The following is a 25920-nucleotide window of genomic DNA, read 5'->3' as shown; positions in this document are numbered from 1 at the left end:
CATTGTCGTGTTTCTTTAGAAATAAACAATGGACATATAGAGTCTTTAAACGCCTCAGATGTAAAGTTATTAGCTGTCAAAGTGACGCCAAAATGAATGGGAGTCAATGGGATGCTAACAGCAGGTGATGGTCTGCTAATCAATGGCAGCCCCCAGGGAAGCTTCAATGTTTTCCGAAACATTGGCCCCCTGGTTTCAACCGAACCAGGAAAGAAAATGCCTCTGCACTCAATTGGATAGACCTACAACCAATCAGAGCAACGGAGAAACCACGATGACCACAGGGTTTTCATTGCGCCCCATATTCTTAGCGACCATCGGGGCCAGCTGATAAATTAAACTTTTGCCGAATCCCGTAGGAAGGACGGCAAAAACATCTTTACAAAACAAATGGCTTGATCGCGGTTCTCTGTTCCTTTTTTAAAATGAATGCGCTGTCGATATCTTCTATAACAGATGTGAGGGCGGAATCTACACATCTCAATTCTCCAGCAGCAGCCGACTTTGTTGTAAACATATTCAACCCAAGCACTCTTTGGTGATGTGGATGATTACGTTACTGTTGATCATCTGTCCATCATCATATAAAGCCCGCCCTGACAATTTGATTGGTCCGAACAGCTCTGGTTCGAGCATAATTGCTCCACAACGGATTAAGTCCAGACCAAACTTCCCGACCTCAAATGTCGTGGGCGGGGCGAAGTTCGGCTGGCATCCAGGCTATGAAAGGACATTAAACCAACTTAAATCTGTGACTCCTGAAGCGTTTGCATAGAGTGTGTTTTACATGAGCGACACACGCTTCAGTGCTCTGCATGTGTTTATAACTCTGTCAAACATCAAACATGATCAACAACTGTTTTTCACTAGAACTGAACCTTCAACCTACAAAAATGACTTTCATCACCATATTGATCTGGACGCTGGCAGTGTTATGTCGAGGTTTGTGTCAGTCAAGATTACAAACGTTATTCACTCGTTATCTTAATGTGTGTGTTGTGAAGATATAAGGTTGTAAAAGTGTTTGTGATTTCTAATCTTTCTCTCTTGACAGAATCTTTTGGGCAGGAGACAGTGACTCAAACTCCCTCAGAGCGGCTCTCTCAAACTGGACAATCAGTCACTGTAAACTGTATATTTAACAGAGATCCAATGTGGAAAAATGGATACCATTTTCTTAGCTGGTACTTACAGAAACCTGGAGAAGCTCCTAAAATCCTGATTTATTACACAAACACCCATCAGTCAGGAACTCCATCTAGATTCAGTGGCAGTGAATCATCTGGGAGAGATTTCACTCTGACCATCAGTGGAGTCCAGACTGAAGATGCTGGACATTATTACTGTCAGAGTGCACACTGGATCAACAGTAAAGCTGTGTTCACACAGTGATAAAGAATCGTACAAAAACCTCCGTCAGTCAGAGTCACAGTGATTGAACTGAAACTGCAGCTGCTCAAACACTTTCTCACACACACACACACACACACACACACACACACACACACACACACACACACACACACACACACACACACACACACACACACTCAAAGTTACTGATGAAGCAAAACCAACTTCTGGCCATTTGCTGAAATAGTCTATCCGTGTTATTGCAATCTAACAGTCAGTATCTCCCTTCTCGAAAGGTTGAAATGGACCATTTCGTGAACCCCACTGTGAATGTTTTGGCCGATTTATCACTGGCCTGGCCGGTCACACATGCAGAGAGGATTGTGTGAACAAGATCGTCCATTCGTGGCCACCAATACAATACAATTGGGTTTGCACCCATAGACTGTAAATAAAGATGGACGACGCACCTTCACTCTCTTCTATTGTAGAAATGCGAAGTCCCAATATGGCGCTGACATCTTGCGCTGATTTGAGACCTGTCGTGAGAGTGAGAGTCCCGTCCACACTCCCGCAGAATCGGTTAGTCCAGTTCACTGCAGAACAACTTATGTCGGTGTGAAATAAACTGATATGGACATGTAGAAATTAAAGTTGAAGCTCCAATTTCCCCCAAAAATCCCCCCCAAAAAGTGACTACTTCGTTTAGAGAAGCTGTCAATCACAGCTGTCAATCATGGCGTCACATTCCCGTTTTTATAGCATTAAATAACTAACTAAGACCAAACTTATTTAAAACAACAAACACGTGAACTTACATCAGCGTGATAAAAACTACCTAGAATGACAGAAAATCTTTGGAAAAAAAAAATGGTTGGAAGTGTAATTTGATTGTTTAGTTTCCCTCGCGTCCCATTATAGACTACATGGAGAGGACGGGGTTTATGAGCGATACTGGGACCAGCCACCTGGGGGCGATAGAGACGCTTTGGCCTAACTTTTCAGCACTTGTGCGGTGCACTTGTTCACACCAGCCCCTGATGTCCCTCATGTGCCAGAAGGATGAGGCGTTCCTGCAGTGCAATATGAACAATCAAACGATTCCCTCTGAAAATCAGTGAAGATTCAACAACCAGTTCATGTCTAACAGGAAAGTATGGATGTAAGTCACTGAGGGTAGAACTTTACAGTTTAGGCCAACATGACTGAATTGTCTGGCATAACTGTGACAGTTCTGGAGTATAAAACAGGCGCTGGCTTTCCGTCACCAAGCAAAGCAGCGAGACCCCTTGTCTGCGTATCTCCGGCCATGCATCTCCGTCATCACAAAAGACTTTCTGCCACGTCTCAAATGGATTCGGTGGCTCCCACTGACAGTAAGAAACAGAAGGAGAAGACTCAGATCTAACGTAAAACAACAGTGTCTTAAACAGGAGGTAAACAGGTGAGCATGGGATTCAGAGTAGCAGGTTTGCACTTAGCTTTAACATTCACAGTTCTCTGTTGGTTGTAGTGCTGACTGGTGTGTGTGCAGAAGTAATGACAGGGAAGTTTCCGAGGTGAGTATTCGAGTAAGTCTTTCCATAGGTATAGATGAGACCAGACGAAGGTGCTAATGTGAAGTATCTGTTTGTATGTAATTAAAACGACGTTTGAGTTTGAGTACCCGAACGACCCTAGGAGCTATGTTGTCTTGGGCTATATGCCCCTGGTAGGGTCTCCCAAGACAAACAGGTCCTAGGTGACGGGTCAGACTAAGAGCGGTTCAAAAACCCTTATGATGCCTACAAATTCGAGAACCGTGACGTCGCCCGGCATGGCGCAGCCGGGGCCCCACCCTGGAGCCAGGCCCGGGGTTGGGGCTCATATGCGAGCGCCTGGTGGTCGGGCCTCCCCCCATGGGGTCCAGCCGGGCTCAGCCCGAAGGAGCGATGTGGGGCCACCCTCCCGTGGACCCACCACCTGCAGGAGGGACCGTAAGGGGCCGGTGCTAAGTGGATCGGGCGGCAGTCGAAGGCGGGGGCCTAGACAACCCGATCCCTGGACGCGGAATCTAGCTCTAGGGACATGGAACGTCACCTCTCTGGCGCGGAAGGAGCCTGAGATTGTGCGTGAGGTTCAGAGATTCCGACTAGAGAGAGTTGGGATCACCTCTACGCACGGCTTAGGCTCTGGAACCACACTCCTCGAGAGAGGATGGACTCTTCACCACTCTGGAGTTGCCCATGGTGAGAGGCGGCGGGCTGGTGTGGGTCTGCTTATAGCCCCCCAGCTCAGCCGCCATGTGTTGGAGTTCACCCCGGTGAACGAGAGGGTTGCTTCCCTGCGCCTTCGGGTCGGGGATAGGTCTCTCACTGTCGTTTGTGCCTACGGGCCAAACGGCAGTGCAGAGTACCCGGCCTTCTTGGAGTCTCTGGGAGGGGTGCTGGAAAGTGCTCCGACTGGGGACTCCGTCATTCTACTGGGGGACTTCAACGCCCACGTGGGCAGCGACAGTGACACCTGGAGGGGCGTGATTGGGAGGAACGGCCCCCCTGATCTGAACCCGAGTGGTGTTCTGTTATTGGACTTCTATGCTAGTTACAGCTTGTCCATAACAAACACCATGTTCAAGCATCAGTGCACATGGCACCAGGACACCCTAGGCCGGAGGTCGATGATCGACTTTGTGGTTGTTTCATCTGACCTCCGGCCATATGTCTTGGACACTCGGGTGAAGAGAGGGGCGGAGCTATCAACTGATCACCACCTGGTGGTGATTTGGATCCGATTGCGGGGGAGGAAGCCGGACCGACTCGGCAGACCCAAACGTACTGTGAGGGTCTGTTGGGAACGTTTGGCCGAATCCCCTGTCAGAGAGATTTTCAACTCCCACCTCCGACAGAGCTTCGACCAGATCCCGAGGGAGTCTGGAGATATTGAGTCCGAGTGGACCATGTTCTCCACCTCCATTGTCAACGCAGCCACTCTGAGCTGTGGCCGTAAGGTCTCCGGTGCCTGTCGAGGCGGCAATCCCCGAACCCGGTGGTGGACACCGGAGGTAAGGGATGCCGTCTAGCTGAAGAAGGAGTCCTATCGGGCCTGGCTGGCTTGTGGGACTCCTGAGGCAGCTGACGGGTACCGACGGGCCAAGCGGACTGCAGCCCGGGTGGTTGGGGAGGCAAAAACTCGGGCCTGGGAGGAGTTCGGTGAGGCCATGGAGAAGGACTATCGGTCGGCCTCGAAGAGATTCTGGCAAACCATCCGGCGCCTCAGGAGGGGGAAGCAGTGCCCTACCAACGCTGTTTACAGTGGAGGTGGGCAGCTGATGACCTCGACTGGGGATATCACCGGACGGTGGAAGGAATACTTCGAGGATCTCCTCAATCCCGCCGTCACGTCTTCCATTGAGGAAGCAGAGGCTGAGGGCTCGGAGGCGGACTCGTCCATCACCCAAGCTGAAGTCACCGAGGTAGTCAAGAAACTCCTCGGTGGCAAGGCACCGGGGGTGGATGATATCTGCCCTGAGTACCTCAAGTCTCTGGATGTTGTGGGGCTGTCTTGGCTGACACGCCTCTGCAGCATCACGTGGCGGTCGGGGACAGTACCTTTGGACTAGCAGACCGGGGTGGTGGTCCCTTTTTTTAAGAAGGGGGACCGGAGGGTGTGCTCCAACTATAGGGGGATCACACTTCTCAGCCTCCCCGGGAAAGTCTATTCCAGGGTACTGGAGAGGAGAATCCGGCCGATAGTAGAACCTTGGATTCAGGAGGAACAGTATGGTTTTCGTCCCGGTCGTGGAACACTGGACCAGCTCTATACCCTCTACAGGGTGCTGGAGGGTTCATGGGAGTTTGCCCAACCAATCCATATGTGCTTTGTGGATTTGGAGAAGGTATTCGACTGTGTCCCTCGCGGCATCTTGTGGAGGGTGCTCTGGGAGTATGGGGTTCGGGGCCCTTTGCTAAGGGCTATCCGGTCCCTGTACGACCGGAGCAGGAGCTTGGTTCGCATTGCCGGCAGTAAGTCAGACTTGTTCCCGGTGCATGTTGGACTCCGGCAGGGCTGCCCTTTGTCGCCGGTTCTGTTCATAATTTTTATGGACAGAATTTCTAGGCGCAGCCAGGGGCCGGAGGGGGTCAGGTTTGGGGACCACATGATTTCATCTCTGCTCTTTGCGGATGATGTTGTCGTGCTGGCCCCATCAGACCAGGACCTTCCGCATGCACTGGGACGGTTTGCAGCCGAGTGTGAAGCGGCTGGGAAGAGAATCAGCACCTCCAAATCCGAGGCCATGGTTCTTAGTCGGAAAAGAGTGGTTTGCCCGCTTCAGGTTGGTGGAGAGTTCCTGCTTCAAGTGGAGGAGTTCAAGTATCTTGGGGTCTTGTTCACGAGTGAGGGAAGGATGGAACGGGAGATTGACAGACGGATCGGTGCAGCTTCTGCAGTAATGCGGTCGCTGTACTGGTCTGTTGTGGTGAAGAAGGAGCTGAGCCGTAAGGCGAAGCTCTCGATTTACCGGTCAATCTACGTTCCTACTCTCACCTATGGTCATGAGCTGTGGGTCATGACCGAAAGGACAAGATCCCGGATACAGGCGGCAGAAATGAGCTTTCTCTGCAGGGTGGCTGGGCCTAGAGATAGTGGGCCAGTGAGAAGCTCGGTCACTCGGGAGGAGCTCAGAGTAGAGCCGCTGCTCCTCCACATCGAGAGGGGCCAGCTGAGGTGGCTCGGGCCTCTTTTCCGGATGCCTCCTGGACGCCATCCCGGGAAGGTGTTCCGGGCATGTCCCACCGGGAGGAGACCCCGGGGAAGACCTAGGACACGCTGGAGGGACTATGTCTCCCGGCTGGCCTGGGAACGCCTCGGTGTCCCCCCGGAAGAGCTGGAGGAAGTGTCTAGGGAGAGGGAAGTCTGGGCATCCCTGCTTAGACTGCTGCCCCCGCGACCCGGCCCCGGATAAGTGGAAGAAGATGGATGGATGGATGGATGGATGGATGGATGGATAAAACGACAGAAACCATCATTAATTGTGTTAATTGATTGTTTAGTTTGTTACACATCCCATTTGATTACATGGAGAGGACGGGGTTAATGAGCTGTACTGGGACCAACCACCTGGGTGCGATCAAGACGTTTGGCTTCAATTTTCAGGACTTGTGTGCAACTAACACTAAGGATGTGTCTGAAATTGCCAAACTTTTTTGAATAAGTAATTACTTCACAACCGCTAAAAAAGTACATTCTATAGTATTAATGGGTGTAGTATGAAGTGTTGTAGTCGAGACCAGCTCACTCGAGTCCGAGTCGAGACCGAGACCAGAGAGGCTCGAGTCCGAGTCGAGACCGAGACCAAAGAGAGTCGAGTCCGAGTCGAGACCGAGACCAGAGAGAGTCGAGTCCGAGTCGAGTCGAGACCGGAGAGGTTGGATAACCTAAGGTTGGGTCTAAAAACCAGACCTAAAGATATCTTCAAGAATATGTAAAATATTTGGTGGTAACAATAAAATTGGCACCATACTCAAGAAGTAAATCAAATATACCATGGAATCATGTACACTGTAATGGTAAAAAGGCCACCTAGTAGGTGGTGTAAAGGTCATTTTATTACAATTATTACTTACAATTATTACAATCAGTAAGTGCTCTTGTCCACATAACATTGTTGTATCACTCTATGCAGTAAGACCACATAACATTTTCTAGTACAAATAACATTACTGTACCACTATACTGTGTGGCTCTTATATGCAAACTGAATTATGGATGATAAGGCAGACATTTTCAATACATAGTTGAGCTAGAGGCTCCACATCACATCTGACCAGGCTCCTGCTGCATTTGCGTGGCGCGAACGTTAGTCTCAAGTCATGCGCAGTTGCGCACAAGAAAGTCAGCAATCATTGGACGTTTCAATCAAACAACAATTTAAAGAAATATTAACATACAGTAACAATCATGAAATATTTTGACTGGGACTCGAGTGGACTTGGGAATAAGTCCGAGTCCTAATATGTTCGAGTACGAGTCAATTCCGAGTCAAAATGCACAAGACCGAGACCATTAAAATATGGTCTCGAGACCGAGTCCGAGTCCGAGTCTCGAGTACACAACACTGGTATGAATGTAATCTGGACGTACTATATTGGCCATGTTGTCATTATCATGTGATCTACCAGTGTCAGTTGCGTCGCTTCACTGTAGTCGGTCAATCTGGGGACTTGTACTCTAAATTCGGACATACTTCTTTTGTCACATACTGCTTTTCACCCATATATAGTAGTGAAGTTTGTGATTTCGGATTCAGCTTTATTCTTTTTCTTCGCATTACTCAACACAGTTTCTCACTAGAGCCTGAAGTGCTGCAGTTCCACATTATTACATCTGTTATAGTGAGCAATTACTATGAATTGAACACCAAGTATTGCATACTTCTCAACACAACAGATCTGTACTGTGACGGACGGGTTTGACTCAAATATGCTCTGAATCAGAGAAAACTGAATGTGTAAACTGATATGAAATCAAACAAACCATATTGTTTGTTTTGTACAATACACTATATAAGTCAATGTAACAAAGATGTTTTTGAGCCGTTTTCAAGTAGGCCTAGCTATCATCTCAAGCTTATAATGAATTTATAACTCATAACTCATTTTAGCAGAAGTGAAACTGCTCCAGTTCAGAGCGTTGAACCAGTAAAAGAGTGAAACTGAGTTTGAGGTGAAAATCTAATTTGCATTGTCAGGTTTAGTGATTGTGATGGTCTCAGAATAGAGCAGCTCGTCTCCAGTGACCATGTTCAAACCCCAAGAGCTTCATTTCACATTTACTGCTGAATGCAGCTGTTCTCAACTATTACAATTAGGGGTGTAACGAGACCCTTATGTCACCATCCTGAACTCACAATACCATATTATTGCCATACTCCATCAAAATGGTACATTTGGTTTAACATTGTGTGTGTAAATGAATAGGCTTGGAGCTGATAACCCAATGCACAGGACAATAGAGACACCAGAATAACAATATTCATGATTCTGAAGCTGAAAATACTGAATTATTTCAGACGAATATGCTTGATGTCTCTGACTAGATATATCTAAAATAATGTAGGCCACTTTTTACTGTTAACATCAGACATTTGGCATTATCAGGACCCACAAATATTCCCCCATTGCATTATTATATATTATATTTAACATTATATACAGTAGTTTAATGTAGTCGTGACACGGAAACCCTGTAAACTTCCTAAACTTTCATTTTGGGTGAATAATACGATACATATTGTCACTATCCACTGTAATTATTGTTACACCCCTAATTACAATCAATCAAAGCCACTGAAACTTTAGTGCAGGACTTTGAAGGAACGACACACTGATCAATGATGCAGTCCAACACAAATGTGCGCTTGCGTTCAGATGAAGCTTTATTGAATGAACAGCAATGGCAGCACATTGACAGACTGCTTCAGTATTGAGCTGTAAATCACGTGACGCTCAGATACGCTGGTCTTCACTGGAGAAACATCAGCACTCGGAGCTCTTGAGGAACAAGGCCTCGTGAGCAGCTCCGGCATGTGTTCCTCTGCAGACGAAGCGCTTTGTGTCTTCCCAGCGTGCTTTGCTGAGGCTCAGGACGCTGCTGCGACTGTAGAGACCGTCCCGCTCGCTCTCTGCGCTGGTCTGAACCCCCTCGGTGACCTCTGACCCGTCCAGCGTCCAGCTCACCGTCGCCCCCTGTGGAGAGTAAGAGCTGAGCAGGCAGAGCAGAGCGGAGGAGTCTCCAGAGATCAGCAGAGAAGAGGGAGACAGCAGAGACACGGAGGGAGACACGGAGGGACCCGCTGGAACACACACACACACACACACACACATTCATGAATGATCATTTGATTTTAAATATACAAGTTACATTTTAAATGATCCCCAGAATGAGTTTGAAAAACATTGTCCAAGTAAATTGATGGTTATATTGTGATGTCGTTATAAGATCTAGAAAACAAATTCATTTCAATATTAATTGTATTTTGAAAATATTCTGCTATTCAGAAACTCACAATCATAAACATCAGCAAATTTGTTAATTTAAATGATTGATTTTCAAAATGCTCTTCAACTGAGTTTTTTTTTTTTTTTGTCTGATGAAAATTCTAAAAAATTATAGTCATTTTTTCCACATTATACAACTTTTGTTTCATGCGTTTAAAAAAGCCCTTAATAGTTTACCAAGAATTATAGCCAAAATAATATATGAAGAAATTATTGAATAGATTTTAAAGTATCTGCAGTCAATACATGACATGAACTAAATGTTAGCAGTAATAAGATGTTAAATTATTAATGTAAAATAAAAAATTACATTTAAAAATATTAATATGAATTATAAAATTTAAATAAACTATTAAATAAATAAAAAATATTGAATTTTCTCAGAATTGTTACAGAACATTTTAATCTCAATCAAATTTTTTTAATACATTGTCCACATAAAATTGATTAATACATTTATTCATAAGATTTAGAATAAAGTATTACATAAGTATTTTTAAAAATATTCTTCTATTTTGATACAATCAATTGTAATTTTCAGCCCTTTTTCAATTATGATTTTTTTTAAATCCTTCTATTAAGAAACAATCATAATCATCCGCAAACTTAATAGTTTAAATGATTGATTTTTAAAATGCTCATTAACTAAATTTCTCTTTGTCTGATGGTAATACAGTAAAAAGCACAATCATTTCATCTTTACTGTAGTTTCACCTCACTGCTTTCATTCATAGACACTATCCTGAGTTTAGTTTCAAAACATTCTCCATTTAATCAATATTACTAAATATTGTACATTGAAAAAAACAAAAAAAAACACATAATTTTAACAGTAAAAGACTGGGAAAAAAACGCTATGGTAAAGATTCTTATTTGGTAAACGGTTTGTTGCTTTACTGTATACACTGAGAACTGCTAATAGATTTTAACTAACTAGATTTAACTAAGTCAAATATAACTTAACACAATATATTATTTGTGTTTTGAGACTAATCACCATTCAATAGACTTCCTCGTAAAGATAAATATAAGTAAACTTAGTTTAAATTTAGTTTATCAACTCAATTTCTTTTTGCCTGATGATGACACTGATGACATTTATTTTGTCTATATCATCCAACTTTTGTGTCAAATTAAATATATTTAGAAATAACTGAAAACATTGTAATTACTGAAAATACAATGAAATGTTAGCACACATTATGTGTGAAATTACTTATGTAAAATATTATGAATGTGAACTATTGAAATGTAATAAACATAGAATATCACCAAATATGACATTTATAATATAGCAGACAATATTACAGTAAATTTAAATGCATGAATGCGTGCAATCAATCAAATAGACTAAAATGCAACAATAAATAAGAGTTGAAGTAAAGTAAAGCAAATAAAGCATTTCAATAATGCATTTTTGTAATAAATTAAGAATATTGTTGCCAAATGTTCTTAATTAACCTTAACCCTCCTTTTAAAAAACACACACATATGTTTGTATTAGATAATTTAAGAAAGACTTACAGCTTCTGATCGTCAATTCAGTTCCTCCACCGAAAGTGTACCACAGTGTTTCATTCTAGTGAAAGAGTCGTACAAAAACCTCCGTCACACTCAAATGAACACACACTCCAGCAGAGAAAGACACACACACACACACATTCTTGTACATCTATCTTTATGAGGACATTCATTGACACAGCAATCTCTAGCCGCTTACCCTAACCTTACCCATCACAACTAAGTGCCTAACCTGACCCCTGACCCTAAACCGACCCTTAACCTCATTATAACCTTATCCCTAAAACCAAGTCTTGACCCTTAAACAGGCCTTTAAAGGCTCTCAGAAACTGAGGACCGGCCAAAATGTCCTCACTTTACTCTCTTTGTCCTCACTCCAATGGTCGAAAACTCAAACTGGTCCTCACAAAGATAGTTATACTTATACAAGTACACACACACACACACACACTGATATGAGACTCAACATCAGGATTATTGAACTGATGTGACTTTCACAAAAACAGTCGTCTCATCGTCTCTAAACGAATGAAAACTATTAAATCTAAATGAATAATATAATTAGAAAGACTATGATCTTTACACATCTTAACTGGGAGTTTCTAAATGATAATTTTGTCAATATCACATTTAATTAAAATAAAATGAACATGTGAAAATTACATGTGAAATTACTAATTGTCACGAACTGCTCCGAGACACAAAGGTTGAGATCCAATTGCAGCTTTATTTGAAGCGTAATCCAGAATCGTAATCAGCATAAGCAGGGGTCAAACACAGGAAGGCAGTCCAAACAAACAAATAAACAAACAATCAAAACAGGCAGGGGTCAGAGGCAAAAGAGTAATCCAGGGAACAGGAAAGACATCCAAAAACCAAGAGACATGAAACCAGAGAAAACGCTCGGAAATACAGTGCAACAACATACAGAACTTCGCAGTGAGTGAATGAGTGAACAAGGTATAAATCGGTTGAGACCAGTGCCATAGAGAGAGAGAGTTGCGACACTCCCATAGACCTCCGTTGTAAATAATGGCGGCGCTTTAAACCGCCTACTTCCGGGATATGAAGATCGGAATAGTTCCAAACACTGTCATTTGGGCGTTGGACACCATTCACTTACATTGCTGCGCGTCGAGTTGTTCCAGAGTTAAGTTGCCGAAATATCGACCTCTTTTGAATTGTCAACTGTCTATATTGTATCAGAGGCCCTTTGCGATGCTTATACTGGTCTTCATTTGTACATGCACAGCGTAATTATTTATATTTTATGTTGGTTGTTTCAACCAATTTTCAAGCACTGCCTGCTAGCTAACGTTAGTTAGCTAGCGCGACTTCGTCAGCTAAGAGTTCGGTAATGAATCGCTACCACCTTTATAGCAACTTTTATTTAATTAAATTTTTTGGGATATACTAACTTTTCATTATGTTATTATTGTCTTGAGTGAAGCGGCTTGTGAGAACAATGCTGGACCTTTAGGATTGTTATGGCCATCACCAGTCCTGTCTGTTTCATGGATCACCTGCCCCTGGTTTTTGTTTTTCTTGTTCACACACACAAGCACACATTTTTGTTGTCTGTCATTGTTTAATAAAAAATATTTTATTTGAAAACCTTCATTTGTATCAGCCATGCTTAAATTCGTTTTTAATCTGTTATAGTTTTGATAATGTGTATGGCTTAATCTTAAAATAATATTCTTAGTCTTAACATGATTATGTTTCACGTTGTGGTCCTGGGGGTGGCCACTTTCATCAGAAGAAGTGAGCTAGCTTCTAAGCGAATTCTGAACGGACCGCCACGGCAGAACTCTTTGCGTGATCACGAAGGTAGGCTATAATGGCTGAATCAAAATTTATAAGCAAAATCACGGGAATCAATAGCCTAATACAGCCCAGTTGTGCTAAAATAAATATCATGAGACGTCCATCATCAGATGAATGATATGGAAAAGTTAAGTTAGAGCCGCTAAAGCCAGTGCTACTACCCATGCGAACATGAACACTATAAGCTTTTCCCTCCAAAAATATAGCCTAAAACGTATCTCCAAATTGCAAAACTGACATTAACAAAATGCAATAATGCTATAACAGCTGAAAAAGTACTTGGGTGTGTGTTTTATTTTATATTTACCGTTCAATAATGCAATCGCTGCTGTCTGTCCCATAGAAGAACATGACAGCCAGCGTACGTTTTGGAACTATTGGGGCTTACATGAACCACGTGACAGCCATAGCGGCGACATCAAAGAGTGTCGCAACTCTCTCTCTCTATGGCTCTGGTTGAGACTAACAGGGTGATGAGACACAGGTGAATGCAATCAGTGATGATGAGTCCGGGAAGTGAGTTATGGGAAATGTAGTTTGTGAGGGAGTGATAATAGTCTAGTGTGGAGTGCCCTCTGGTGGCTCTCAAGGGCACTCCAGCTGGTGACCGTTACACTAATGTAAATCATTAAATTAAAAAAAAAATATTTAGAAAAGAAAAAAACAGAATATCACCAAATATGGCATATTTATAATAATAATAAAAAGTTTGAATACATCAATTGGTGTAATCAATCCATAAAATAGAATTAAATGTGACAATAAATGCGATTTGAAATTAGGTTAAGCTTTTCAATAATACATTTTGTGATAAATTAAGAATATCTTTGCCAAATAAAAACCTTATACCTTCTTTTAAAAACACACACATCATACAGTTTCATTAGATCATTTAAGAGCCACAAACTCTTCATCTTAAAAAAAAAAGATGAAAACATCTTTATGATGAAATATAAGCTTTATAATGAAATCTTCAGCCAGATTTAGATGGTCATTCTCTATTGGATGACCTTTGACCTGTTATACAGTATCATGGATGATATAAATCTGCAGCACAGGTATTAAATTCTCTCAGCATCAAAGTCTGAATGAAACTGATCATTAAAACAGTGTTTAGAGCGAGAAGATCGACCCAAAATAACATGAAGTAAATCATGAGTTTCTGTTTCTGAAAATGATCCACAGAAGTTTATTAGCAAAGACACTAAAAGACAAAACAGTGTTTCTTCTGTCTTCAGGGAAATGATGTGGAGTGTGTTTGCATATTGATCAGATCTTCAGTGTGTGAGAGTGTTTATAGTGCTGTGAGTTTAACACTTCATCACTGACACACACAACAATCTTCATCAACATGACCTTCATCATCATCTTCATCTGGACTCTCACAGCGTTTGCTCAAGGTTTGTGGAGCACAAGTTTGATATTAATTCATTTCTTCAAGTATATTGTCAAAGTTTTGAGTGTATTTTCTTCTTGTTGTGTTTCAGAGTGTAGAGGACAGATCACCGTCACTCAGAGTCCCTCAATAACAGCAGAACAACCAGGAGGAACTGTGAATATCAAATGTAAAACCAGCAGTAATGTGTTCAGGGATAGTGGTGGGGATGATTATATATCCTGGTACTTACAGAAACCTGGAGAAGCTCCTAAACTCCTGATTTATTGGGCCAATCGCCGCCAGTCAGGAACTCCATCTAGATTCAGTGGCAGTGGATCTTACAGTGATTTCACTCTGACCATCAGTGGAGTCCAGACTGAAGATGCTGGACATTATTACTGTATGAGTTTACACAGCACCAGTGGCTGGGTGTTCACACAGTGATAAAGAGTTGTACAAAAACCTCCTTCAGTCAGAGTCACAGTGACTGAACTGAAACTGCAGCTGCTCACACACTCTCTCACACACTCACACACACACACACACACACACACTAATATCAATTTTTCAGCACTTCATTAATATTACTGAAGATAATAATAAATTATTTTGATAATATTTTTTTCAGTCAATTTATGGTTTATCTATTCTCATTTTGTTGTTCATGTATATAAAGCATTATTATTTTTCTTCCTAATCATACACTCATACTGTAAAGTGAATCATAAAGATGTTGTTGCTTGAATAGATTATTAATCATCTTCCATAAAGCCGCTGTTTAGATCATCATGTACAAGAGTCACAGATGAACTGATTCAGAGCAAAATGAGCCGTGAAAGAGAGAAACCTTATTTAACATGATCAGACGCTCCACCGTCCCACAATCAGTCTGTCTGTAACCATTCACTGTTTTCTGGACGCATTAATTATGAATCCAGCGATGCGTCTGAGTCTCACATGAGCAGAAGACAGATCTCTCACAACAACACTTCAGTCTCGAGTCAAACACACTTAAAACATTCATAAAGATGTTATTGCTCAACACTGAAATAAAGCGCTTCATTGTGTGGAAACTTCACTGTTATTTTTACAAGATAAAATACTGCAGTTTTACTGAGATCAGTGTTTATGGGCGATCAGAGACATTTAAGAGGTTTTAGGATATATGATTTTATTATATTTGAATATGAGACTTTGAATGTATCAGCTATAATTTTAATATGTGGATAGTTTACTGAAATTATGAAATATGGAATATCTTTCCTAGGTATATTATAGGCGCATTGCACTCTGTGAATTAGAAAGAAATCTTTCTTGAAAATAATCAATAACCTATGAATCGTGAATTGAATCAGATCAACATCTACATTTACTCCTCTAGTCCAGTCACACGTGATCTACCAGTGAAGAGTCTCATTACGTTATATAAGTCACACAAGTCATATAAACTATCACTCAAACTTCATAACGGTCTCATCCCTCCATCAGCAGAAGTGAAACTGCTCCAGTTCAGAGCGTTGAACCAGTAAAAGAGTGAAACTGTGAGTTTGAGGTGAAAATCTCATTTGCATTGTCAGGTTTAGTGATTGTGACGGTCTCAGAATAGAGCAGATCATGTTCAAACCCCAAGAGCTTCATTTCACATTTAGGGGAGACCGGTGTTGTAACACTGGGTCAAGTTTGACAGTCAGAAAGAGCTATGTGTTGGAAAAATACACTCTTTCCAGAATAGTTATATTAAACTTGTGTCTATTTCAGTTAAAGCTGTTTAAGTTATGAAGCTGTCTCATATGTGAATTTCTCCTTTAAGTTGTATAATATAACTACAGAAGAGTACGGAAGAGGATTAGGGCCAAGCAATAATAAAAAAATAAAACCATCTCGAGATTAAAGTCAGTATAATGTGAGATTAAACTCGTTAAATTTCGAGAGAAAAAAAGTCGAAATAATCGTGAGAATAAACTCATTAAATTTCGAGAATAAAGTCTGTGTTTTGAGAAAAAAAGCCGAAATGAAATGTAGAGAATAACGCATTCGATCAGTGTTCATTGCATAGCCTCTGATAGAGGACATGGCAGAGTTGGATCACTTAGTCAAGCTATATTTTAGACTTTCTTTCAGTAACAAAGAATAGAACATTCTTAGGTCTAGGTCGGCTAGGTCTTTTTAGAAGAAAAAATCAGTCCAATTTGCGGGATGTACTCGCTTTTGTCCAACATGAAATTCATCGAGGTTTCGTGGTTTCCCAGGATACCATAAGACGCATTATTAAACTTGCTGATCCTCAAGGTGTGGAATTTCGACGAAGGAGAGTAGGCTACACTTGCGCTGGCCCAAATGCACTCTGGCATATGGATAGCTATGATAAATTAAAACCGTACGGTATTGCCATTAATGGCTGTATAGATGGTAACAGTCGTTACATTCTGTGGATGGAGGCGTACACAACCAACAACGATTAATAATGCATCTTTTGGTATCCTAGGAAACCAGGAAACCTTGATGAGGTTGATATCAGGCTATGCAATGAACACTGATCGAATGCGTTATTCTCTACATTACATTTCGACTTTTTTTCTCGAAACACAACGACTTTATTCTCATGATTATTTCGACTTTTTTCTCGAAATTTAACGAGTTTTTTCTCGAAACACAACGACTTTATTCTCGATATTGTATTTCGACTTTTTTTCTCGAAATTTAACGAGTTTAATCTCGCATTATAGTGACTTTAATCTCGAGATGATTTTTTTTTTATTATTATTGCTTGGCCCTAATCCTCTTCCGTAGTATACATTTCACTTGCATAATCTAAAGTAGATATTTCTCTAGTTTAATGTGATGCTTTACACTCATGCTAACTTCAAACCCACATGCTAACACAGTTAGCTATGTTACGGCTGTTTGCGGTGAGGATAGTTTTAACAGTTCATTAAAAATATTACAACCAAACCCTTAAGATGATTCCAGTTATCAATCACATTCCCTGTTAAGACAAAATCATGTGAGTTTTTTGTTGCGCATTGAGGGATTTATGAATATGTTTCCATTATAGTTTATGTGCATGTCTTCTTATCGGATAAAAACATTATCACCTCAATTGAGCACATAAGATTTTTCTGCACATTTTTAGAATTGATGTTCATCTCGGCATTTCCATCCGACGTTTGTTTTATGTGATAGTCAATCCCAAAATTCACATAAAATAGGAGGATGGCAACATAGCTAGAGACTGAACTGTTGTGTGACAGGAATTGAGAACACACACATGATCACACACACACACACACACACACACACACACATGATCACACACACAAACACACAGTTGTTTTTGTGCTAAATTTGAAGTCCTTAAAAAAATACAATACATTTTTTGTTACTTAAAATTGTTGACTTTATTCAAAACTGATTATTCTTTGTTTTTCAAAAACATTCTTGCACACATTTAGATTGTGTGGATCTTATTTCAGCAAATTATCTCTCATTGTTCCATCGATCCCCAGCCTGAGTTACAACAGGACAGGGTTATGTCTCAACAACGACCTCTTTGTGTTTGACAATAACTCACATAATCTGTGATTGTGTTGTACATGTCCAAGTGAGTTATATTTCTAGCAGACAAATGTGGAAACCATGTCTCAAATTTGGAGAGATATAGAACAAACAAGCACTGAGTTACCGATGCTCAAACAACAGGTGTTTCTCTCCTCCGTCTCTCTGCTGAACGCAGCTGTTCTCCACTATTACTGTCAATCAAGAACATTTAGTGTCTTCATCAAATCACTCATTATTGTGTTTTAGCTCAGCCCAAAATAATGCAACAAGTAAATAAGCATCTCACTGATTCTTGAGAGTCGGGACAAAACACGTTTTAAAAAACTTTTTTTTTTAAATACACACTATATCAATTAGAGTTATATGTTTCTGCAGAGAAAGGTTTTAGCTATTTAACCATGTAAAGGAACAGGTTCTAAATAAAAACACATTTTTAACAAATAAACATGTTTCCCTTCAGAAGTGGATTTGTGTCAACTCCGTCAGACACACTAAAAAGTATACAATTTTAATTCTTCAAATCCAACAAGAATCTAAAGTTCTTAAGTACAGGGTGGGCCATTTATATGGATACACCGTGGTGGCATGGGAGTGGTTGGTGATATTGAGGTCCTGTTTGTGGCACATTAGTATATGTCATGGTCACCACCCATTTTGAGTTTGCCCCCTCACCTGTACTGGTGTGCCACAAACGGGACTTTGGTGTCACCAGCCATTCCCATGTTGTTGCGGTGTATCCATATAAATGGCCCACCCTGTATATTGTAATAGTGTTTAGTTACTCTGATATGTAAAAAAATTACAATATATAAACTTAAGTTGTGATGTCACACTATTCTGAAAACTCGGATTTCTAAATATTTGCATTTTCAAACTTTGATTTTACAGTTTTTTCCAACTGCTTACACACAAAATCTTTTCATGTCACACGATTTTTGAAACCTCTCACTCAAAGTGCAAAACTACATGTCAAATCTTCAAAACCATAAGCTATTTCTCAGCCTTTGACTCAGTTTTCAATTGCATTAAACACTTTTTTCAAAACACTACACACAATTCTCTATCTAAAACACAAAAATCTATCAGGAAGTGACTTGCTTTCCTTTTCCAAACACAACCAATCAAAATGCTACACTTATTCACCAGGTCACACAGACACACTCCTCACATGTGCAAACACGAATTGCTTAACTGATCACTAACCAATCACTGCTTTACTGTAGTATAGGCCTAAATAGGTCAACGGTCAGATGATCTGTTTTGAACAATGGATTCCTGGGACCCCCCCGGGACACACACACACACACACACACACACACACACACACACACACACACACACACACACACACACACACACACACACACACACACACACACAATTGTGTTCTTTACTGTATTCTAAAGAATATACGTTTGGTTTACAGTACATATGTTTATGGTTTTATTGTATGCTACTGTAAACAACAATAATGTTAGGCCTAATAAATATTTTCTGTTTCTACATTGCATTGGTGTTTACAGTGTACTTGTTACATCAGATTACTTTCACTGTAGAACATTGTATTGAATTGTAGATATAAACCTATGAAAGACCAAAGAGCTTTAGATTTAGAACAACAGTGTATATACAACATGGTATATCCAAAAATTTACTATTATGAAAGAAGTGTTTGCCATTTGATGCAAATGCTTCATTCTGACTTGTGTTTATGGCATTTTGAATGCAGTGTTACATTTTGAAGGAGATGTGAGGCATTTTGCATTTTGTGTGTGCAGTTTTGAGAATTGTGTGTAGAGTTTTGAAAAAAGGAGACTTAGTTTTGAAAACGTGTGTAAGCAATTGGTAAAAACTGACGGTGTTGACGGAAAAACTGACGGTGTTGACACATTTTTTTTTTATGTTTTACCTCCGATTTGTGAAATGTCATGATATGTTCTGACAATAAAGAGTAGTTTAAAACCACAATTAACGCTCTGTTTTCTACAACTTTCACTTAGGAGCAAAAATCTGCCTTTAAACTTGAAAGAAATAAAGATTTGACATTTATCGTGATAATTATCGATATCGACTGATATAAAAAAAAAATTACCGTGATAATTTTTTTTTGCCCGTATCGCCCAGCCCTACACTGGCTTCTCATTTCTCTATCTCTGTCTCTACATATAAATATATATATTAAAGTGCTGGCAAAGTTACACGTTACACAATAATAAGCAGACCACTGCCTGCCCATTCTCTACAAGTCAGATGTGTATGGTTAAATAATGTAATGCATGCTATGCATGTGCATTTATGTGTAAATAAAACCCTGAAATAACAGTTTAACCCTTCACTATATTCACAAATAATATTATATTCGCACATTAAGAGGTTATTGGTGGATTTGTCAACTCCGTCAGCTTACAGGTCAACTCCGTCAGACATAGAACCTGACGGAGTTGACGTCTGACGGAGTTGACGTAAGGGCATGTATTTTCCCGCCAAAACATGTATTGTACACTGCAGCTAGGTAGTTTTTCCTCAGTTGCTAGCTGTCCCAATAACCTCACTAAAATGCTTAAATTCAATCCACTATGGTTTAAAAAAAGTATCCGGTAATGGCCCATTACACGCAATATATGCCTACATCACGTGTCTACAATTATTTGCATCAGTTATTCATATAGACTAATGGTAGGCTACTATACTTTGAAATATTTATGTTATAATAGTTTTCAACTTTTTTTAAAACAGGAATGTAGCTGCTCTCCTTCATCTGCAACTCGGAGGGCGCGCAGCAACACAGTTGAACGTCAGAAAGAGTAAGTACATATTTACCCATGTTTGTTCAATTTTGTTTATATACTTATTACAATATGAGCCTGTATGAGTTTATTTATTTTTGGAGGTTGGTTGATAATGTTACATATTTTTTCTTTGTGCTATTTTATCAGCATGCTAATGCCCATCAGTTGTGCATGTGCTGGAATAGTACTCTATATGATAATAATAGTTTTCAACTTTTTTTGAAAGGAATGATGTAGGTTGCTCACTCTCACCTCTCACTGCAACTCGCACTAAGAGGGCACGCAGCAACACAGACAGAAATCAGAAGGAGTAAGTACATATTTACCCACTATTTTACAGATGTTAGACCAATTTTGTTTATATACTTAGTGATGCTACAAATGTACATGTGCCTGCCTGTGTGGATTGCCAGACACAATTGCAAAACACAATTGCACAAATTGTGGTGTTATGTATGCACAATATTACAATTAGTGATTGGTAATGTTAGTATAAAAGAGCTTATTTTTGTTGTTTTACCAAAATGCTGACTGTCCATCAGTTATGCATGTGCTGGCATAGTACTTTGTTCAACCTTTATTAATATTAATATTATTATTTTTATAGGAATGTGGTAGCATCACTCTCACCCTCACCTGCAATTCGCACTGGGAGGTCACGCGACAGGTGTCGTTCAGTTTTGAGAACAACTGAAAAGTAAGTACACTTATTCCCTTTCTTTCAGATATTAGTATAATTCTGTTTACATATTCTGGTTTTACATAGTCCATACAAACATTATGTGTCTGTATGGCTTTGCATCTGGCCAATGTTACTTATAATGATTGAAATGCAGTTGTTATATTTTGTGTAATAAACATGCTCACAGTTGTTTGTTTGTTTTACAGCTATAAAGGTGATGGTGATCATCAGACACCTGTTGCAAAGAGGGCCAAGACAAACATTCAGACAAGCAACAAGCAGTCTACTCTGTCATGGAAAACAGAGACTGACATTGATATGGTTCCACAGACTCTGAGATTCCTGCCTGCACGGGAACCTGGACCACAGCTGAGTCCTGCTGATGCACACACTCCTCTGACTGTGCGTTCACACCGGACGCGAATAGCGCGTCAAATTCGCGCCTGCCGCGTCTAGTTTGACGCTTGACCACTTTTGTGTTAATTCGCGTGTCAAGAGCGAAATTGACGCGCGTAAAAACAAAACTTTGAAGCAAAATTTACGCGCGTCAGAGGCGAAAGTTTCGAAACCCGTTGGCGGCCATCTTTTTTAGATGTTTATCGAGCATTAGCATTAGCATTAATCGAGAGAGTCACCGCTCGTATATGCTCTGGAGAGCAGAAACAGCTGCGTAGGGGACATCATCGCTGTACTCGGGTCCACCAGACCCTCCAGAGGGTTTCAGGAGTTTCACAATTTGCTCCAGGAGCTAGGTTTGGTGGACCTAACGGTGAGGACGCTGACGAGGACAGCGTAGGCCGTATAAGGCCTCGGCCTCGAGCGGTCGCTGCCTGACGAGCCCGCGCTCTACAGCCCGGCGCGAGATTCACCCTCGCCCGCACCCACCTAATCTGTCATTTATTTTTGTTTTGATAATAAATGGAGCCAGCCTTCAAAAGTGAAACCTGTCCTTTGATTTTTGTTTTTATACAATAAATTGTGTTTGTTGTCTTTACATTAGAATAATTATGTTTCATATAATCTAGAATAGATATGGAATAAATAGCATTCAATACAAAATGAGTATCTCTCATATATTGAAATCGAGTTTTTATGTGAAAGATTTGCTTTGTTGTGCATTTTAGTCATATTACAAAATAATTGATTGAGGCCAAACATAAAATAACATTATAAACTGTCACTTCACCACGTGACAGCAGCAAGCAGGCTCCTGATTGGTTAACGCGGCGCGAATTGACGCAGAAGTTCAGATTTTTCAACTCGGGCGGCAGACGCGAATTCGCGTCAAACGCGTGAATGCACAAATAGCACTAATTTACCATATTACCAATTTAGCATTACATAACGCGCCAGACGCTCAATTCGCGCTATCCGCGCGAATGAGGCGTATTCGCATCTACCGCGCCGCGCTCTACGCCTCATTCGCGCCGCAGGAATTTTTTACGTGTGTAACGCGTCTTTGCATTGACTTAACATTGAAATCACTCGCGCCTGACGCGCTATTCGCGTCCAGTGTGACCATGAGTCCCTTCAAAATGTTTTTTTCGAACTGTTTTCAAGAATGGCACAAAGACATGTAACTATATTCTATCTGCCTTTATTTTAGTTTATTTTGCTCATTTTGCATTATTTTGCTTTATTTTGCTTAGAGCCGTTGATGCGGGGCATAAGCATTTACTGTGAGATACCTGCAAATTTAAAACATTTAGTTCCTCCTCATAGAGGAATTACAATAAAACAGTGAAAAACAAAACCTTTGAATCTCCTCTACTTTGTTCAGGCTGCCTCTCTTGATGGCCTATTAGTCATTGGGGGAGTGTCTATGTCACACCCCTGGTCTGAATCTCATTAATATTGATGAGCGATTACCCCTCCCACGCATAAACCTCTTCTGACAAAAAAAACTGTTTTACAATGTTTAAATCAATGTATTGTTTTAAGAGAACGGTCAGGCAGGATGAATTTCACATCATTTTGAAGCCAGAACTAGAAACGACAACATACATTAGTCAAGAGTCTTGTGGGCACATATTTAGAATGTGTTTTGTGGTCTTATTTCAGCAACTTTCTTTTTTTTTTTTTTTTTTTTACCACGCATAAACATTATTCTCTTAAAAATACAAAGATATACAAGCATGTTGATCAGATATTATGCTAGCCCTGTTTGTGTTATATAGAGTGAATTTACACTTTTGCCATTAACATGTTTATAAATAACTGAAAAAACAAACAAATGTCAGAGCATGTCAGAACACCTCCAGGGCCCAGAAAACTGCTCAGACCCCAGAGGGTTAACAGAAAGATGGTATTGACATGGTGCAGCTGTGACCATAGGAATATTGACATTGTTTGTCTAAAATATAAAAAAATGTAAAACGCACCAGAGCATCTGTGGTAGTGCTGCATTCACCACAGGCAGGGAGATGAAAAGGGGTCCTCAGGGATATAGCTGGCCATGCTATTTCCTGATTTAAAGAGCTTTATGAAAAAATCTGACGGAGTTGACAGAAACTGAGGACACAACTTTAATAGGCAGATTTTTATGGAAAATATTGTTTGATGTTCACTTCATGCATTGTTTTTTATATGTATACCCCTTATTTTCTATTTTATATATATGTTTTCACAATTGTAGAGCTTTTTTAAAGTTTTTTGGGATGGTTAATATTGTGACCTCTTGCTGAGGACAAGTGCAATAACATGGACCTTCTAACCTTCTAACAAACAAATTTTCCCCAAAAAGAGAAAAAGGGTTATTCTAAAAATCAGATAGGTATATACAATTCCTTTAGATTTAACTTTGTAAGTATGTCAATCATGATGAATTTCTTATTTTTTGCTACAAATTAGACTTTTCTATGTGGGACATGTTTTGTCCCGACTCTCAAGAATCAGTGATCTATACAAAGCTGTTGCACAAACATAATGTGAGTGTTTCTTCTGTCTTCAGGTAAATGATGTGGAGTGTGTTTGCATATTGATCAGATCTTCAGTGTGTGAGAGTGTTTATAGTGCTGTGAGTTTAACACTTCATCACTGACAGCTTTTCTTCATTCAGACTGAAAGTAAACCACCGATAAGAAGAATGATGATCATCAGCGTCTGTATCTGGACTCTCATTCTTTCTGTTCAAGGTTCATTTACTCTATTAATAACTCAAGATGTGATTTATATGCTTTTGATGTTCAGTCTAGATTTTGTACTGGATACTTTGACTTTAATAATTGTTGTAATAATGATCTTATGAAATGTCATTCACAGAAATTACAGGCCAGGTTTCTGTGACTCAGACTCCCTCAGAAGCAGCCGCTCAAGGAGGAACAGTTTCTATAAACTGTCAAACTAACAGAGGAATTGGAGATCGTTCAGCGGGTTGTGGCTCCTGTCTCTCCTGGTATCTGCAGAAACCTGGAGAAGCTCCTAAACTCCTCATTTATAACATTAGATCACAACAGTCAGGAACTCCATCTAGATTCACTGGCAATGGAGCAAATTATGGAACAGATTTCACTCTGACCATCAGTGGAGTCCAGACTGAAGATGCTGGACATTATTACTGTATGAGTATACACAGGATCAACAGTAACTGGGTGTTCACACAGTGATAAAGAGTCGTACAAAAACCTCCGTCAGAGTCACAGTGACTGAACTGAAACTGCAGCTGCTCAAACACACACACACACACACACACACACACACACACACACACACACACACACACACACACACACACACACACACACACACACACACACACACACACACACACACACACACACACACACACACACACACGCACACACACACACACACACACACACACACACACACACACACACACACACAAACACACACACACACACACACACACACACACAGGAACTACACACGTGCTCAAAACTGACTGAAATCATCTCTATTATGATCAGTCCTGTGACAGACGAATTTGACTCTAATATGCTCAGAATCAGAGAAAAGTCTGTATATTAATATCAAATCAAACAAAAAAAAACTGCCACCATATGTTTCTGAGCTTTTACAAGCAGCTTTATCTTTCCCTCGAAGTTTATCAAGATAATAATAAAGATGTTACTCATCATAACTGTTCAATCAAAACTACTGACTCTATCACTCATCTCAATGCATTAATGATTAAAGCAATTTTAATACATTCTGATGACCTATGACCTCTGGAATGACCTTTGACCTGTAATGAAGTTCACAGTGACATAGGCCCTGTCCCAAATGGCACACTTCATGCGGACTTTCGGTCTCGTGGACTTGAATTGTGTGTGCTCGCTGAGTCTATGAGTCCGTAGGCCGTCCCATTCAGCATTTTAGCGCTCAACAGCGCCCCCTTTACACCCTTGAAGCGGCCTTCCACGAAGCCCACAAAGAAACAGGCTCCACGCACTTTAACTACCCAGGAATCCTTGCGAAAGGCCAATCAGACAACAGATGGGAGGAGATTTCACTCACGGATAATTGTTGACATGGCTGAGAAGAAAATATTACGGTTTTTATGACCTAAATGTACATTTCACCCGTTACCTACAGTTTATACAAACATTATGTTCATCGACCAGTGGTTGATGTCTCAAACATAATAATAGCGCGTTTAATAATACAATCACATTATGATTCATTAAATAAATAGAACCGAATGTCAGGGCTTTACTGAGTCATATGTAAATATAGTATGAATATTGAAACCTGTAAATTCATCTGAAACTCATGCACATTTTCATTATGTTTAAAAATTGTAATCTTAGTTCA

The 25920-nt window shown here is 40.5% G+C and overlaps 3 long non-coding RNA genes and 1 gene segment (V, D, J or C); 3 read left to right on the top strand and 1 right to left on the bottom strand.

Annotated features, from left to right (window-relative positions):
* The window catches only part of LOC309508954 (immunoglobulin kappa variable 4-1-like), a 173720-nt gene that overhangs the window by 122513 nt on the left and 25287 nt on the right, over nucleotides 1-25920 (top strand).
* On the bottom strand, nucleotides 8745-11887 carry LOC309508983. Its single transcript, XR_014209745.1, has 2 exons — nucleotides 10914-11887; nucleotides 8745-9184 (listed from the first exon to the last, which is right to left on the bottom strand). It is a non-coding gene; the product is annotated as an uncharacterized lncRNA (long non-coding RNA).
* On the top strand, nucleotides 19596-22449 carry LOC309508990. The gene is made up of 3 exons (XR_014209752.1): nucleotides 19596-20477; nucleotides 20689-21159; nucleotides 21351-22449. It is a non-coding gene; the product is annotated as an uncharacterized lncRNA (long non-coding RNA).
* LOC309508989 lies at nucleotides 24103-24884 on the top strand. The gene is made up of 2 exons (XR_014209751.1): nucleotides 24103-24278; nucleotides 24406-24884. It is a non-coding gene; the product is annotated as an uncharacterized lncRNA (long non-coding RNA).

Source organism: Leuciscus leuciscus, assembly GCF_965113295.1.
Source record: "Leuciscus leuciscus genome assembly, chromosome: 11".
In the NCBI taxonomy this organism is placed as follows: Eukaryota; Metazoa; Chordata; class Actinopteri; order Cypriniformes; family Leuciscidae; genus Leuciscus; species Leuciscus leuciscus.
Note: the sequence above shows the minus strand (reverse complement) of the source record. Positions and strands in the feature narration are given on the sequence as shown.